The 6,566-nt window shown below is 30.2% G+C and overlaps 1 protein-coding gene across 1 annotated transcript in view; it reads left to right on the top strand.

The window, feature by feature from the left end:
* The first annotated feature begins 4,480 nt into the window (after positions 1-4,480).
* The window catches only part of LOC117118387 (tripartite motif-containing protein 2-like), a 10,664-nt gene continuing 8,578 nt past the window's right edge, over positions 4,481-6,566 (top strand). The window contains exon 1 of the mRNA XM_033262968.1: positions 4,481-4,794. The gene's annotated coding sequence lies outside the window, so the exon portion shown is untranslated. The remainder of the gene's footprint in view (positions 4,795-6,566) is intronic.

The raw sequence follows: 6,566 nt of genomic DNA, 5'->3' as shown, positions 1-6,566 counted from the left end.
TAGGGTTAGGGTTAGGCAAAGTGAGATAGGCTGAAACAAACACCTGTCTCTTATACACATCTAGATGTGTATATGTGATCAATAACAATGTTGACTGCTTTGTAATAAAAGTGAACTTTATATTCAAAATGACCAGCTTTATGAAACCACATACACAAACCAACAGATGAATATGTCAACACACAACAGCATAACTAGATTGGTAAGGCCTAATAAGAAAATTACAACTAGACAAAAAATAGCCACAATCCATGTCGCGCCATAAAAGAAATCTGTATTCTTGAACGAGTTGTAATAGGGAAACATTTTAATGTTAAAATATATAAATAATTAAAAAAAATTATTAAAATAGGGATTCATTCAATTAAAAAGCTCTAACCAGGGGCGGATCCAGAACTTTTTAAACTCAGAAAAGAAAAGTGAGTAGTGCTTATTTCAATATATAGCAGTGATATTCATTGGAATTTAAAAATTTAGTGGCAAAATGGAGGAGGAGGACAGTCCCCCGTGTACCCTACTGGATCTGCGCCTACTAACCACCACAAGAATCGTTAATGTAGTGATATTAATATGTCCTGTATCATGATAATAACGATGCTGTTCACTTCAAAATTTGTAATCTCAAAAACCGGTATTCTGCGAATGACATCAAGCCAGTGTCTGCCAAATTAATGTCTTGCAAAAAAAAGTGCAGTACCAGCAGTGACGTATCTAAAGTTGTGCGGGAGGGGAAGAGTCCCCTAAAAAGTTTGAAGCAAAAAAGTACCGCTCAAGTAGCTAAAAATCACCTCATAGGGCCTATCAACTTTAGCAAGCTAGTACCACCTCACTTGATCATCGATCACTTCCAGTGGCGGATTTAGGGGGTTGTAGGAGGGGGCGTCCCGCATCCCCATTCCCCAAATTCAAAAATTTAACTAAAATGAAGAGCAAAAGAAAATTATATTCAAAATTTGAATCCCCCTCTATTTCAAATTCCTGGATCCGCCACTGCCTTCCTTCCCTTTTTTGGTCATGGTTAACTTCAATTTTCATGAAAAAAATTACAATAAGGCTTCTCGTATCGTATCGTACCTTATCAGTCCCCCATTTCAAAACTACAAGATACGTCACGTACTTTGTCATTAAATGGGGAAGTGTATTCGATCTTGCTTCAAATTTGAAACTACTCCCATAAAATTAGTTTAGTTTAAATTACGTAGCTTTCCATCTTTGGAAGTTCTTTTACTTAAGAGATGATTTACTGACTGCATCAAACCAATTAACAGTGTGGTTACGCCCCTTTTCCTCCATTTTTTAATTAGTCAAAAATCTGTATCATTAAAAATTCCGGACTTTTTTCATCAAACACCATCTTTGTGTCGCGTCAGTTCTACCAACATGATTATCATCATTTTCCCCCCAGAGCTTGCCTTTAAATCATTGTACTTCCGTTTAATATCTTAACCCATATTTTATTTGCAAAGAATTCAGTGGACCTTCCACAGTTGTGTATTGATTTTTTTTAAATAGAAATCATGCTTGCAATCACGAGAAGTATACCTTCATATAACATATGAAGGTGTACTGCCATATCATGTCCATAATTATGGCTCGTAGGTAGTGAAAATGGGATCCTAAATCCTCAAGCTGTTAATGGGTATGGTGCACCATAGAGAAAATAGAACATTTCCTTTATGGGTGCACTGCCTTTATCATTTTCCTGGCCGTAAGTGCTTGTTACATTTCAAGCATTTCTTTTTAAATATCTCTGTCGCAGTGGACTTGCGCAGAACGAGTATATTTGAAGGATTGTATAGAGCGTGTACGCTATAGATATCTCTGTTAAGTAACAGAATTAAAATAACTTTTCTTGTTTATGTTTTCGTTTTGTTAATCCTGCCACTGACTTGACTGTATTGACTTGTCTTTTCTGTGTATTTAAACGTTTTTAGCGAAATAAATGAAATGAAATAATAAACAATTATTAGTTCTGTTTAATGTCTGTGTATTAGGCCTACATCATTAAATCTAGCTAATTGTGATGATTTATGAACAGAATAACTTACAAGTTAACTTCAGCGCAAGCAATTTTATTTACTGTATTACTGGTAGTCAAAAACATATTACATACATACATATCTATATTATCACTATGCACACTAAATGAGGAACTAAAATAATACATATTCAACTTAAGTATTTCAAACATGACTATAGGATTTTAACATCATTTGACCAAAGGGTTGAAAGCTAGTCAATAAACTTTGGAATTCAAAATATTGGTGCTGTACATAACATTTATAGTTATTTCTATACCTCAATACTAACTTATATTTCTATTCCGCTATTTTTGAAATGGTAAAACAAAAATGAGTTTTGAGAAATACAGTATATTAATATTAACTTTATTTTATTATTAATTTGAAATATAATCAAACATTTAGAATGAGTATATATTTTAGTTATTCTGCTATTTTTGATACCATAAAACAAGACTGTAAATGTGATACTATACACTGCAGGTTAAGCCAATATTAATTATTAAAAATACTAGTATAAACATATACATATATTTTTATACATTCACTTATATTTCATTCTGCTATTTTGATATGATAAAGTACAACAAAGTGATCTTTGAGATATATTAACATTAACAAAGCAGAACAAGATTTATGAGATATATTCAAAGCAGATGTTATAAATTCAGAATACAAATACAGTATATACACATATACCTCATTAGGCCCTATAAAAAATATATTAGTTTATCACCCTATCTAGGCTTGAAAATTGAAGAGGTCAGAGGCGGACAGGAGGCTTTTGATTTTGATTTTATATTTTGCTATTAAGACAAATAACACCATTGAGTTGTTTGCTGGTGCATTGATATTCAAGGTAAAATACATAATTGAGATAATACAAGCAATATCTACTAACTATGTACTAAAAAACATAAAAATAGAATGGCCTGAGGGAAAAAAAATGTTTTCCAAAATATAAAAAAAAAAATGTTCAAAATGTTTTTTTATACCATAGAAGACATGCGGACGAGGGTGATAAACTAACTATTTATCATTAGACCTTACCTAATTTTGATATGCTAAAACCAAAATGATTTTTGAGTTATACTGTACTGTACTGCATTAGTTGGTATAAAAGTCGGCCATGATGATTTTACAATTCTATGTTCCACAGGAATCAATATACAATCTCTAGTCAGGTGTTTTTGCGTATTGTTGATGCACCTGAAAAAAATGAATATACAATAGACTGTCAGTCAAAAGTCCTATAGATCAAGGGGAAGATCTGGGATTTTTTAAAGTTTCAGATGGTTTGCATCAACACCTGTTATTGACGTATGACTCCCACATGACATAAAGCTAAATAAAATCAATTGCTAGTTTCACTCCCCACCCTCATCAAATTTTGGAGCCTCATGAAAAAATTTACCTATTTTATATATTTCCTATTTAAAAAAAAAAAACATTAATTTTTCCATGGACAATACAAATGACTATCTGAAAGAATGATGTTAAGCCTAAGAAGAAGTGGGAATATAAATGGCAGAAATACATTACAAAGATTCATTTTACTTCTTTTATTAAAAAAAAAAAAATTTTACTATTTACCAACCTGTTTACCATTAGTATATAGGATAGTAAAATGTAAAAAGTAAATACCCTCAACAAAAAATTCCTTTTTTTATTTTTTGCACGCAGTAACTTAATCTTCAGTTCTGAAAAGGTTAACCACAGGAGGGTACAATGGAATGGAAAATCAATTTAATAAAGTGTATTAGCTTTCATATACATCCATCAGAACCATCAGAATCATTTTGGGGATGATTTACAGCAGCCTTCACATGGCCCTCCTTGTAAGTGAAACTAATGCTTTATACCTACAATTGTAAATTGATATTACTGATTTTAATACACTTTTTTTTCTTTTATAAGAACACATTTTATAAGAACACTGAGGCTGAAATTACTTAAAAATTAAGAACAAAATAAGACCAAATTGAGGCTGCGGTAAAATTTCAAATGAGGGTTATATTTTTAAAAACTAAAATATTATATCTGTACATTATGTGCAGTAGCTGTGACTGTAATACCCTCTATAATACAGTACAGTAGGTGTACCTATCTGACATTTGGGGGCCATTTTTTGTGGGTTCACTTTCACCTACATTCCAATACAGTGCATACTGCCGTACAATTAAATAATTTTTGTTTAAAAGGGTGTAAACTAAGAACAAAATAAGAACGTTTTGAGCCTGAAATCAGCCAAAAAATAAGATCACTGAGCCTGGGCAAAATTTTACTGGTTCTTATAAAAAGGATACAATGCATACACGACAGGAAGAACCATACCAAGAGGAGGGAATCGGAATTCAGTAACTTAATTGAAAGACCAATATGTATTCTTTTAAGGTGTATGGTTGCAATTTTTGAATTTTGAGTCCTACCAAGAGTCTTCATCTGGGCCCTGATGAAATCCACAAAGAATGGAATTTACACAATCTTCCCATTATGACCTTATCAATATTAAAGTCATTACACCATTGCTGAGGTCACAAAGTTGAGTAAGTATATCTTTATGATGAAGAACCTTTTAATGTGATTGGATAATTTTAATCTACAGGGAACAACAGCAGTTTGCAGTAGGCCTAACTATGGACTTTGCTCTGTGATTATGTGATCACACCTATAACAGTTGATGTGCAGAATCAGTCACACAGTACTGAGACATTTAACAGTGCATTATTCCTGCTTTTGTGGTTAGTGTGTCTTTACACATTGAAATCTCAAGGTAAATGTTTCACTCATAATTTAAATTTTCTCTGCTTGTATTCTAATTTATTGATAATACTTTTTGTTCAATTTTTCACAAGGATCCCAGCGGGCACAAAACGTTAATTTAACGTTGAAGCAACGTTGAAATGTAGTTGAAACGTTGAAATCATGTTCACAACATATACTCAACATTGAATCAACGTTGGAAATATGTTGTGTATTTAACCCAAGTCTCGGTTGATAATTTAACATTAATTCAACGTTGAATTAATGTTAAAATTTGGTTGATAATTTAACAATTACAGTACAAACATGTATTCAACATCATTTAAACGTCAAGTTAATATATAGTTTGCATTTCAATGTAGAATCAACGTTGAAAATGTGTTACGTTTTTCAACCAGAAACCTATTGCTTATTCAACATTTTTTCTACGTTAAATAAACGGTGAAAATATGTTAAGATTTTAATGTTACAGTAACTACTTAAGTTCAACATCAAGTTAAAATATAGTTTGCATTTCAATGTAGAATCAACGTTGAAAATGTGTTACCTTTTTCAAACAAACTCCTATTGTGTATTAAACGTTTTTTCAACGTTAAATACACGTTATAATTATGTTGAGATTTTAAAGTTACAGTATCAACATAAGTTCAATGTTTTTCAATGTGAAGTTAAAATATAGTTTTTTTATATAACTTTATTTCAACATTGAATTCATTTTGAAATCTGGTTGAGATTTTAACATAACAATTACAATGTTTATTTAACATTTTTCCAATATTAACTCTAAACATATTTTTTATTTCAATGTAGAATCAACATTGAAAATGTGTTGTGTATTTTAAAAAATGTATCCATTACATACTTAACGTTATTTCAATAATAAATAAATGTTGAAAATGGTTTAGATATTTAAATTACATTAACAACATTAGTTCAACATCTTTTTAATGGTTTAAATATAGTGTATTTTAACATATAATCAATGTTTAAACTATGTTATGTTTTTCTGCCAAAAACCATAGTTTATTCAAAGTTTTTTCTACGTTAAAAATATGTTGAGATTTGAATGTTATAGTAACAACGCAAGTTCAACAATTTTTACAACATCAAGTTAAATTATAGTTTGCATTTTAATGTGGAATCAATGTTGAAAAAGTGATATGTTTTTCAACCACAATCCTATTGTTTATTGAACATTTTTTTAACGTTAAATAAACATTGCAAATACGTTGAGATTTTAAAGTTACAGAATCAACATAAGTTAAATGTTTTTCAGTGTCAAGTTAAAATATTGTTTTTACTCAACTTTAATTCAATTTGAAATCTGGTTGAAATTTTAACATAACAATACAATGTTAAGTCTAAATATAATTGTTATTTCAATGTAGAATCAATGTCCATTAATTTAACTCAAAGTTATTTCAACAATAACATTTAAAACTGGTTTGGATATTAAAATTACAGTAACAACATTAGTTCAACATCTTTTCAATGTAATGTTTAAAATAGCTTGTATTTTAATGTATAATCAACGTTCAATGTTACCGTATGTTTTTTCAATTAAAACCTTGTTTATTCCACATTATTTAACGTTAAATAAACGTTGGAAATATGTTGAGATAGGCTAAATTTACAGTTACTATATAAGTCCAAAATCTTTTCAACGTCAACGTAAAATTGCATTTCAATGTAGAATCAACGTTAAAAATGTGTTATGTTTTTCAACCAAAGACCTATTGTTTATTTAACGTTTTCTCAACGTTAAACCCACCCATTATTTAC

The sequence above is a fragment of the Anneissia japonica genome, unplaced genomic scaffold (genome assembly GCF_011630105.1).
Source record: "Anneissia japonica isolate Jap-2015-1 unplaced genomic scaffold, ASM1163010v1 scaffold695_len1296351_cov181, whole genome shotgun sequence".
Classification (NCBI taxonomy): domain Eukaryota; kingdom Metazoa; phylum Echinodermata; class Crinoidea; order Comatulida; family Comatulidae; genus Anneissia; species Anneissia japonica.
This window is presented reverse-complemented; position numbering and strand designations above follow the sequence as displayed.